At 31.6% G+C, this 12,388-nt stretch overlaps 2 protein-coding genes across 8 annotated transcripts in view; one reads left to right on the top strand and one right to left on the bottom strand.

Moving 5' to 3' along the window:
• LOC145934352 (latrophilin Cirl) overlaps positions 1-12,388 on the top strand; it is a 425,698-nt gene that overhangs the window by 102,187 nt on the left and 311,123 nt on the right. The gene's annotated exons all lie outside the window — the stretch shown is intronic.
• LOC145944350 (uncharacterized) overlaps positions 1-12,388 on the bottom strand; it is a 367,235-nt gene that overhangs the window by 103,899 nt on the left and 250,948 nt on the right. The window lies entirely within an intron of this gene.

Raw genomic sequence — 12,388 nt, 5'->3', positions numbered from 1 at the left:
CACAAATTTAAATCTTCAAATGCGCAAGTTTCCATTCGCCGTCTGTGCGCGATCTAGATCTTTGAAAGCTTAAAATAAGTTTTCTGATATGAGAAAAAGATATGTCTTTCCTAGCATCTAGCTAGTAGTATATTTAGAGGTATCCTCAAAAATCAAATTACGTTCTCAGAAATTATATATATTTTGATATAAAATATTAAATGTGCGCTAAAACATAAATAAAGCAACTTTTGATTGTAATAATGTTTTGATGATAATTGCATTTAGGTTTTGTAATTTTGAGAATGTGCTTAAACAATGATACGATACTTTATTGTTAAAGATATAGTCTATTTTTGACAAACCATAATGACATGTACTTCGTCATTAATTATACATCTTGCGAATGATGTGCACTTCTTTCCTAATTGCACACATCATAATTAATGACAAGTGTTTCTAGTTAAAAATCATCAGAACAATGATGCCATAAATGATGATATTGCAAAATGAGATCCAAGTAAAATTAACTATTAAGAATCGAGCGCGTGCGCGTGACTACATCGTTTTCCTCGAATTGACATTTTCCTTCTATTTTCATTGATGATAAATCAAATTTCAATGCGAGAAGTTGCTGATTGAAAATCAAAGGCTGCATTTCCGCGCCGCTACCGAGATTTCTCTCTGTCGCAAAAGTTGCGAAAACGAAGTACGGATTTATTCACGCGTGGAAAGTAAACCTAGCAATTCGTAGTAGCACACTCGAATTAGAATTGATTTCGATTTTGCATTTAAATTTGTAAAAAAATCTCTAATGGAAAATCGAGGATTGCATTATTACGTTTCGAGCTTTCTCACATTTTCCTCCTTTGTTTTCTATTAAATAGGAGAGACACAAATATATCGGATTACCACAAAAATATTGTATATGTGTCGTAAAGTTTTGTGTTATACATATAATATCATAATGTTTCACGGTGCATTAACGCTTAGCACTCGAATAAATTTTGCTTATGCAGCACAAAAATAAACAGTCGACGATTGCGTTTTTAAATCAAGCGAAATGCAATTTACATAATTAGCATTTTTCAAATTTGATTTCCATGCTTGTTCGTTAGCAGTATACGCGAGTTATATTTGTATAGCATTAAAAGTCTATTTTTATGTCTTCTAAATATTATAACATTTATTAATATTTAATCTTTCATACGTATCGTCAATTGAAAAACTTAAAGCATTAAAAAATTTGCATGTTAGAATATTCCTCTTTATGCTCTAATATGCTGCCTCTATATTATCCTCATTTGTTACTACTAATTATATCGATTTTATCTAAATATATCACATAATTAAAAATAAATATAAACGTATTTAAAAATATGCTTGCTGACGTGTTCAGACAGTTTCCTATTATATCAGTGCTCACTGAAATTTTTCTCGAAACAAAATATAACTTTAGTTAACTGTGAATATACAGTTCTAATACGAAATAATATTTTTCAGCAAAAAAAAATTAAATAAAAACATTAAAAATACACATCCGCGATTGAAACAGTTTGATCCGCGGACATGATGCACGAAATTTGTTTATAATCCTTCATATTTTCATTACTGATTACAGAATTAAATTGAACACACGCGATTGTTGTTATTGCGAATTTTCACCAACTCAATTCTCACACACGATTGTTGCAATAATTTTCGGGATATAAAATTTGCATCACAAATGCATAAATAACAATAATTTCTATGTTCGTGTTATATCCGCGTGCGTTTCACTTAATACAAGATTTCATATGTAAATTTAAAAAACCGGAGTAACATTTGCACGATCTCTGTCGTGATAAAAAAGCAATTCCTCGATTTTCCATCAATAACATTTTTCTGCCCATGCACCTTTTCCGAAAAATCACAACCCGCATCACTGCGAAATGACATCGGAAAAAGATTTCTCACTTCGATTTTTCATCAATTTAATTCATATCTGAGATTGGAAAGCAAACAATAAAAATAATCGGGTGTATTTCGGCGATCAAGCAACGTCCAAGATCAGAATCACAATTTTTCCGAAAACGAACGCACAGGCGAGTTTACGTTAACAAATTAATTTCCAATCGACGCATTTCGACTTCGAACAGCGTTTTCGCATTTTTTTCACTTTCGTTACAGAGAGATTCACAGAATATAAAAATTGTGTACGTTCGATACTTCAAACCTGCATTCCGTTCTGTTGCTTCAAATTGAAGCTCGTTTCAATCTCGATCAGAATCGGTCGATGCGATGGTACTTTGATACGCATATATTTCATTTAATAAGATGTGTTTCTACGTATATATGTTGAAAATAATATAAATTTAAAATAAAGAGAGAGAGAGAGAATTTAAAAAAAATACAATTTTTAAAAAATACAGAAAATAAGAAAGTTTTAGCAGTTTTATAATACATTTTAATAAAAATGTATAGTAAAAAAATGAAATATATATATATATATATATATAAATTCTTTCTGATTTCTTTGTTTATTAAAAAATTAACTATTAATACGATTTATTTTATTATTTATACATTGTCTCTGGCAACTTGTAATCGCTGCAACAGGATGATTGAGTTAAGAATTTTAGTTTTAATATCAAAGAGACTTTTGCTTCGCATAAAATTTTTTATAGACTTGCATTATGCTTTTTTAAATAAATTTCTTGGAATAAATGTTTTATTAAAAATGTATGAATTCGCGCGCGATGCAATAAAATTTCGAAATACTGTTGTGCAATCCTTTTAACAGTATTAAGTCAGCTCGATTATTTTTTGAAATTGTATTTTCTATGCATTAAATGCATTTTCTGGAGTAAAGAATTTAATCAGTTTAAGCTATCAAAGTCATTTATCATCTCAATTTGCTTGAGTATTCGGGAACGATTTTGCGATAGTTTACGAAAGAAACACGTAAATGTCCCTTGTGTTTTTCATCATCCCCTACTAGTCTTCCTTTCCCGATATCATTAATCTCTGGAAAAGAGAGGGGAGTAAAGAACGCATATGCCATATGGCATACGTTTATATGAAAAAATGCAGAATCATTCTCGTGAACTTTGTCGATGATGATTGACCGAATAGGGCGAGCAACGAGTGTACTTTGGGAAATATGCAATTAATTGATCTATAATAATAATAATGAGCTAAATTATTATTCGAGAAGTTTATTTACGAATAAATTCGCAAATATTTGACAGTAAATTTTATAAATTAAAAAAATTCGTTGCAATTGTATCGAGACAATTACAAATATAAAATTTATTGGAAAAGAAGATGTGGATTAAAAATTATATTCTTTTAATAGAATTATATTTCTAAATAATAGATTTTTCTTCTACAGATATATATATATATGTATATAAAATATATGACTTAAATAGAGAAGATCACATATTGGTAATTACAAATTTAAAGTATCTAATGGAATTGAGACAAATAAGAAAAAATACTTTCTTTTCTCTTCTTCAAGAAAAGCTCTTTTCATGTCTATCTCTTTTTTCATTATTATCGCGACGTATACTACGTAACTATACTTCGCAACGATTTCCTTGCAAGGCGAGTATATTTTTCTAAATCACCCAGCCATTATCTCATAACGCCAAGCTGCAAATTACACGATCGGCAATGGGAGAAAGTCATACGATATTGACTGATAATACGAATGCGGAACAACGTATCGCGCGAAAAGTATATCTCGATCTGTTGTGGTCATGGGAATCGATTCGTGGAGCGAAGAGATTTTATTGTTAAATCTGTAATTTCGTGGAAACTTCCGCGATTTGACACGCGACTTTTTCTACACGCGTGCCTTTATTTTTGATTCAACGTAACGACCGCGTTCTCGCGAAAGGCAAATATTATATAAGATTAGGCATATAATCACATTAACACATTTAAACATTTTTCTTTTTTATTATTGTTCCAGTTTTGTACTATAACTCTTCGGATATCAATTTCAATATTCTGACATAATACGCGATGCTAGAATTGTTGCGTATAACTATATTTCCAAACATTGAATTATTGATACACAACATTGAGATTATTAATATCTATTGATTTATATATTATTAATATTGTGTTTACATTATAATCCTACCTTCAGTGTAATATATTTTATATATCAGTTTATCTTAATCTAATTAATTATGTTTGAATTGTTAAACAATATTGCTTTTAACAATATTATATTTTTATAGAAACTATACAAATAGATTGCATATAATTTCAAATTTGATTTTAATTAACTTCACGTATCTTTGATTTGTTCCTTCGTAAATAAAAAAGCTATCAATTTTTATAGCTAATTAGTAATATAAATGTAATGACAAATCGAGTAAATTTTTGCAAAAATTTTGTAAGAAACAAATTATTTGCTATAGTGAATTTTTGCTTATTATATGTAGGTATATTTTCTCTATAAAAAGTTTATGAAAGCTTGTTTAACAGCTAAATGTCAGTAATTATGCCAACATCAACTTTTCCTCTCGCTCCTTATCCAGCCTTAGACAATAAACTGCTCCGATGTTCCCATGAACAGATAGATGCGAAGTGGTGGGAAGGAAAAGAAGAAGGGAGGAGGGCGGCAATTACGCGTAATTCGCAGGTGTTGTGAGAAAATGGCGGTCGCTGGATGTGTTTTCGACCTTAATCGCGGCAATTTTTCTGCCATTACTAAGTTTATCGGCACGGCTCTCGCTTGCTCGACACGATCGGCGGCCAGCGCGCGATCTTCTTTTTCTTTTTTTTATTACGATCGTGCTCGATCTTGCCTGATCTGCGGAAGAATAGAAAATACGCGCAAGAAACAGCCGTTGCGGCGTTGTTGCACTCATTAATCTCGAGAGCAAAGAAAGAAGCGTTGCACAGTAAGCCCGAGAACGACGAAATTCGCAATAATCCAATTGGAGAGGCTATAATATCGCAGCTATACCGACGATAAATTTCTTATTCACTTATTTATCTGTTTACGATATCCGTTTCTACAAGATGCGGCATACAATTTTTATTTCTATGCTATTATCGCAAATAACAAAAGAATTCACGAATAATTCTATTTAACATGTGTGAAGCTCGAAATATTGTAAAAAAATGTATTCCGTGCTAACATGAATTATTTACTTTTGTGAACTTGGCACATCATACTTAAAAATCTATAAGTTTTTTGTAGAGTTCTGGCATTCTTTCGAATAATTCTAGAGTTTTATGTAGGTATTTTAAATACGAAAAATTTCGAATGATTAAATACAAAAAATTGAATTCGAAAATATGGTGCGCCAAGTTCATGCAGCGCACCATATTATATCATGAAAATAAATTATTTTTTCGGAGTTCACGTTAGTTTTATAATAGTTCTACAATAATTCTATGTCAATTATACCAATTCTAGTTGTACGAATTACAATTTGGGCATTGAGTTTTAAAAATTGATTTTTTGCGTTAATTGCTAGAAGTATTGGTATAATTGACATAGTACTGTAGAACTATTGTAAAACTAACTAGAACTTCGAAGAAATAATTTATTTTTATGATATGGTGCGCTGCGTGAACTTAGCGTATCATATTTTCAAATTTAATTTTTTTGTATTTAATCATCGGCACTATTTAAAATACTTACGTAAAACTCTAGAACTATTCAAAAGAATGTCAGACCTCTAAAAGAACTTTTAAATTTTTAAGTATGGTGTGCCAAGTTTACAGGAGTGAACTATTTTTATTCTGATATCATACATCTGAGAAAGTAATAAAGAATAGAAAATAAGGAATATAAACTATAGAATTAAATATCAAAATTATATATACCTATATACACACACACACACACATTGTATATACATATAACAAAAAGCATTTAATCTAATATACTTTAAATAGAATAAAAGAATGTTTAAATAGTTGCAATTTTAAATAATTCATTATCATATTTTATATTGTGTTGTGTATTAATTATTTACCACAGTTCTAAATAAATATTCCAATCTATAACAAAAATATTAAAACTTTTTCTAATTTGTATTAATCAAAAGTTTTTTAATTTGCAAACCTCAAAAATATATATTTCTAGTTATTTAAACTAATCACCACAAATTTCAAAAAAGCGGATTATCTCAGTTTTTTAAATTAATTCTTTACATCTCTATATCTCTATATTGTTCTTATTTCTTTCTATCGTCGATTTATCGATCGAAGGATTCTCGTGTCAGAACGATATTAAAACGCTATTTGTTTCTCGGGCAATGAAGTAAATATGTCGAAGGCGATGTAGAAATACGATCAGCTGAAGCTACATCCTAGTATTTTCCGTTTCTCCGTATATCTTCGCCACCTGCACTCGTTTCTCAATTTTTTCATCGGGATGTCCTTTGCATATTTCATAAGGATTCCGCGTGAAAGTGCAAAAACCGGAGTCTGCAATGGATCGCGGATAAATGAAGCAATAAAGTAAAATTCGCGACGCGACATCTTCAATAAAATTATTGATAAAAATCTTGGAAAAATCGATACAATTGAGGTGGAAAACATAAAATAAAATATATCGTATGTACATTACTATATATACAGAATTGCAGTAGGCTAATTAATATATAAGACATTTTTTCTTAAATTCATATAATATTGAAAATTTTTATTTTATCTTTTTCCAAATGTACTATTCGTGTACCTTAGATATTCAGTGCTTCAATTAAAGTTGTTGAAATGTGGAAATGTCTCCATATTTCTTTCTTTTTTAGCACCCGGGGACTCGCGGATGATGTATTGTTTTGAATGAAATATTAATTAGGAGTCACCACATTGTATGTCAAACTATTCTTTTCTTTATACGAAAATATTCATTATGATTCATTAGCGACGTCCCGTGTTTCCGGCATATGATTTATCATGCGTATCTCGTCGAGTGACATTAATTAACGAAAGCTGTACTAACGTTCAAAAGAAAGCGAAACGTGTAGACGATATAGTATGTGTTTTACGTCAGAAAAATTTTCGTGAAATATTCGAGAACTCTGCGTCAAAGTTGGGATACTCGCCGCAGCTTTATTTCCGCGGCTCTTTGCTGAGCGAACGAAAGTTATTATGATTTTTCCCACATAAAAGAACTAACAATTGTCTCTTTTTTCTTAAACTAATATAAATTCCACTTCTTTGAAAATAATTTATCGAGACCATCAGTCTTAGACTATTTAATTCATTTGTAAACATTTGTAAACAACTAATATGTGATTATAGATTAGTATATATGTACTTCAGCAAATAATCTTGCTAAAATACATACATAGGTAAATATATATACCTATAGGTAAAAATTCAATATAATATATTTTAATTTTGAAAGTCATTATCCGCAGAAAGATAATTTTAAAAAGTGGATGTGGATAAAAAACGTACATTGATATATCATATTAATAACATTTCAAAAATAATCAGCTTTAAAAATCCTTTGATGATAAATTTTCATCGAGCATTATCTCAATATATCAAATGTATTGTAGATATTTTCACATTAACTTTTATCCGCATATTGTAGATATACTCTTGGTTAACTTTTTGTACGTATTGAATTCTCGGAAGCTGATTGTTAAAATATTCAAAAATTTTTTTCAAAAACTAGAAGCTAATATTTTCATGAAGATAGAAAATTTTAATAGAAAAATTAAAGTGCTCCTAAGATTCATGGAAAGGACTCGAACACGAGTCGTGGTTTATCCGCATATATTCGTGTAATAGATTGGTGTAATTCTCGTTTTATTCTTACATCCAAATATTTTATTTAATATATTTGATACAAACGTTAAAATGCCATATTATTTTTAATAGTAAAAACTTGTATTATAATGTATAACTGCATATTATAAAATATACATATATCATAATTTATAACTTATATACACACATATATACATATGTAAGACTAAATATTTAAAAATCGCAATATCTCTCTCGCTCTTCAAAATCTTACTTAAAAATATGAAATTTACTTTATAAAATAATTACGGTATAAATATCCTCCCTGTAGTAACTTAATTCGTTTAATTATATAATGAATTAATAACATGCGCAATTAGATGCAATTAGACGTCAAATAGATTACCTATGTGAACTTGAATGAACACCCGACTTTAAGATTAAATAGATTAGGTCGCATCGAGAAATAGATTCGCACTTGCAAAATATATAACATATACATACGTCTTGCATTTTATAAGATAATCATTCTATCGGAGTCAATAATATCGTTCTAATGCGTGTTTATTTTCATGCAATCGCACGGATTACAGCGAGAAAATCTTAATAACCTACCGCATCGAATTATATATGTTGTTTAATGAGCTTCAGCGTATCATGGTGTTATCGCAATTTTATTCGACGTCGCTCAGAGTTATTGCCGAGATAGCTTATCTCGCGAGAAAGTTTTTCGCACTATTCGCCATCGAAACGCTTCGAACGATCAATACTTATCCTCAATGTTGGCAGTATACGTAAAATATATGTAATATAATTTTGTTCTAAAAATTAATAATGTAAAATATTAAGATCCTTTATTGTTTTAAGTAGGTACTGTTCATTATATCTCGCAAGATTTTTAATCATATATAGATTCTTTTTAATAATTAAATATAAATAATTAAATATAAACTAATAACTTCATAGAAAGAGAGAGATCGTTGCATGTTGTGCTTGAAATAATTTACGGGAATATTTATATGTCCTTGACCGATGTCAGAAAACTTGCATTCGGTATACATGGTAGAAATTCAACTGCATGGCATGCAACTCGCAGCAACGCGCTGAAGGGTATACAGTGACGTATCGTGCGATAGATCAATCTTAAATTGTAGCATATTTTTACATCGAACGCATTTACATTTTTAACGTACACGCTATTTTTATGTTTGCTTGATTATATTTCTTGCATTTGCAAGATTTTTATAGTCTTTCTGGCAGGACGTAAGCTTAAGTTATACGCGAGAATAGATTTGTGTTATAGATAATATAACGTTACAACTCTTCTTTCATTTTTTAAATTTTTATATATTTTTTTATATATTTAATTTTTTACACAAGAGATATCGACTTATATAAAGCAATGATATTAACAATATTAACAAATGATCAAAAATAAAGTGAAAGTGAAACAATAGAATAGAGTGATGCGAACCATATCTTGAAGATTCTTTTGTTATATCAGATCAATTTTTCTTTACCTGCGTCTCATTTACATTGCTTGTTCCTCTGCTACAGATCGGCATTTTCAAAGCAAACGGCTTAATTAATTAGTTTTCTTATGTGGAAGTCGGAGCGATCATAGGTAAATCGCCCGATAAACTGCGGTAAAACGACGATGCGTTTCTGCATATCTAATACAAAACTTTTCGCTACAACTTTGATGAGTTAGCTTCGATCGATTACGATATGCATGAGGACGCGTGAATGTGTGTATGTAGGCACACGTTTGTCGTACGCAACGCGTGCACACGCGTGCATCTCTCTTTCTCTTTCTCTTTTATCGGCGTACGCGCGTACGTGGGTGGCGTGTTCGCCAAGTTATGGTATCCGCGCGCTTTTATGGAGCGCCTATAGGCGCGTGTAGAAGACCGCGCAATCGCTTCGCGACGTCTGTTGTAACTTGCGTGCGTGTACGTGTACACTTTGTAGCGGCTGCACGTACGCTCGGCGTTCGTCGAGCAAATAACTACACGTGTCCAATTAGAAGCACGAAACTATTCGCGATAGTGCCCCGCGTGACGTGTAATTAACTCGGGGTTGGATGTGCCCGCAAGATTTCGTGAAGCCCACGATTATCCGCGAATAGCTTGTCGCGAACTGTCCGCCGTGATACATTGGTGTCATTTTTTTTTTTTTTAATATGTGGGAAAGGGGGAAAACATACAGTCGAGAATCAAATTGACATTTTTATGAACTTTATATTATACAGGATATTGTCAACGAATAAACATAAGAAAAAAAGAGAAATAACATATATGTATTAGACAGCATATTAAAGTTATAAAATTATATGTGAATTTAAATATATAATATAATATCGAAAAATTATAAAACATATTGGGGCATATAATGATAATTGTCACTTATATTTCATTAATTTTGTTTCATGAAAAACAACGAGTATATGTATATATTTATAATTGCGTCATGCAAAGTTAAAATGATGGTACTATTAAAGGAATAACAATATCTGCAAATATGTGTGTGATGAATCTTTGCATATAGAAATCGCATGTGAGACACAATAAGCGAGAGATATCTTACTATTATATGAATTTCTTTTCGTTAAATGGTCGTCGCGATTACTTTTTTCTCTAGATCCCCCTCGCGATTACATTTATCTAGAGTTGTTTTACACAATCTCGCGCATGTCACCCTAATCTATTCATTTGTACGTTTATCGATCCGTTACGGGTGGGGTGACACAATAAAATGTTCGTTCGCCCTAATCTTATCTTTAAAAAATAGCATATTCGTGTGAAAACCATGCGTGTCTTCGTCATTCTCGCGGGGGTGCGACGATCACGTATTCCGCGCTTTTTCGTAAGTGTAATTTGTGCGTAATTATCGCGGCCAGTAATATTCCTACCCGCGATAAACCGTTTACATGATTAATAGAGGCCGGTATTTCGCGAGCCTACGGCGCTCTTCTCTCTTCTTCTCCGAGCATCTCGCTGCTGCGTCGTGTATACTGAGTGATCTGCAAAAACCGCTTTCTACTTTTTAAGTTAATAGTCTGTTTTTATTCAATTTTAATCTTATTAATGAAATGTATTTGACTCAAGTTGAAATTATTATTACATTTTTATGCGTTGCTTTTGCAGAATAGAGTAATAAGAAAAAAATTAATGATTATAAAGCAGAATATAATTAAAAGTAATACCCTCTGTAAAATTATATTTTTGAAGTTGTATCTCTATGATAAGAAAATCATATCAAATACGCAGTTATTTGATATTTAAAATGAATTAGAGAATTGGAAAATTAAAAGAAACTTCTTTGAATACAAATTTGAAATTAATTGCATATTTATATATAATTAAAATGGACAATCTTCACTAGTTTTTATTTCTCGGTATTAAATACTGAAACAGTCTACTTGAAGATAAAAATATGAAACAAATATTATCAAACGTAATTTATTTGTATTCTCGAAGTCAAGACTGTTTCTAATTTAAATATCATTGTATAAAATTAAATCTATCTTTTATCTTCCTTTTTATTAAAGTAAAATCGATATTCGATTCGTTTAGCAAGCTATTGATAAAAAGCAGAAGTAGATAATTGTTGGACATCCCGTATATATGCATATAACTGCGTTCACACACACACACACACACACACACGTGTGCTGAGTGCACGCGCACGACCGCTCTCGCTCGAGGTATGCTATTATCATAATTGCCGCCAATAACGGCTCCGTGATTGGCGCACTTCACGCTTTCCTGGTGCTTCTTTTCGGAAGTTTTGCATCCTTTGGCCAGGTTACCCCGTTCACTTTGGCTTTCTTTCTATATTTTTTTCCTTTCCTCTCTTTGCCCTGTCTTTTTCTCTCTCGCAACGGCAATTCTTTTCGTGCGCGTTTGCACGCATCTTTAATCTGCGATTTCGAATTCCCGTATGATATAGGAAAAAGGGAATAAGACGGAGAGGGAGCAGAATGTTGCAAAAATGAATGGCAATTCACGAGGACGAGGTCGGGCGTGCGCATTGTTTCTCGGTCATTGTCGTTGCCCGCCATCTTTCTACGTTTCCACTTGATCGACCGATAAAATATTATTTCGGATAGAAGTGAAAAGTCCTAAACAAAAGTGCCGCATCGTTATCCGTTGCGTGAATAATGTTCTAATTATTATTGCTACTTCGCATATATTCTAGAGCGATATTTTTCTGAATAGAGATTTTTTTATGGAAAGCTTTGTAATATCAAAATGAAAAATAGATTGCTCGTTGATAGATTAGTGCGACAAATTGATAATTGAATATGTTCGCAATGCTATATTCAGTAGATTTTATCGGGTTTTCACGCGCGATAAGCTACGCACTAATCACGGCAGTATGTCGAATCATGCGTCAAAGGTTTTAATCCTCGAGCATCGCGGGATTGATCTCTCTGTTGCACCTGCCAATACGAGTAACGTTCAGCATAGTCAGGATTCTCCGACATATAGAAGTACATTTGCGCACGATGAATCCTATCAAAAGCGAGTTATATCGTGTGATAGGTCCTGCTCGAATTAAATGCAGTGAAAAAATCTAGTTTTTGCTAGGCGGTACGAGCGTAATTAAAAGCGCGCGTCAAAAAATCTGGTTGAGAGGCTTTCGTGGTTCTCTCTATATATAGTTAGCCTTTTAAATTGCTCGCCGAGGT

This window comes from Prenolepis imparis, unplaced genomic scaffold (genome assembly GCF_030444845.1).
Source record: "Prenolepis imparis isolate NDT839.2.m4 unplaced genomic scaffold, iyPreImpa1.0 SCAF_1, whole genome shotgun sequence".
Classification (NCBI taxonomy): Eukaryota; Metazoa; Arthropoda; class Insecta; order Hymenoptera; family Formicidae; genus Prenolepis; species Prenolepis imparis.
The sequence above is the reverse complement of the archived record's forward strand: the minus strand, read 5'-3'. Positions and strand labels throughout refer to the sequence as shown.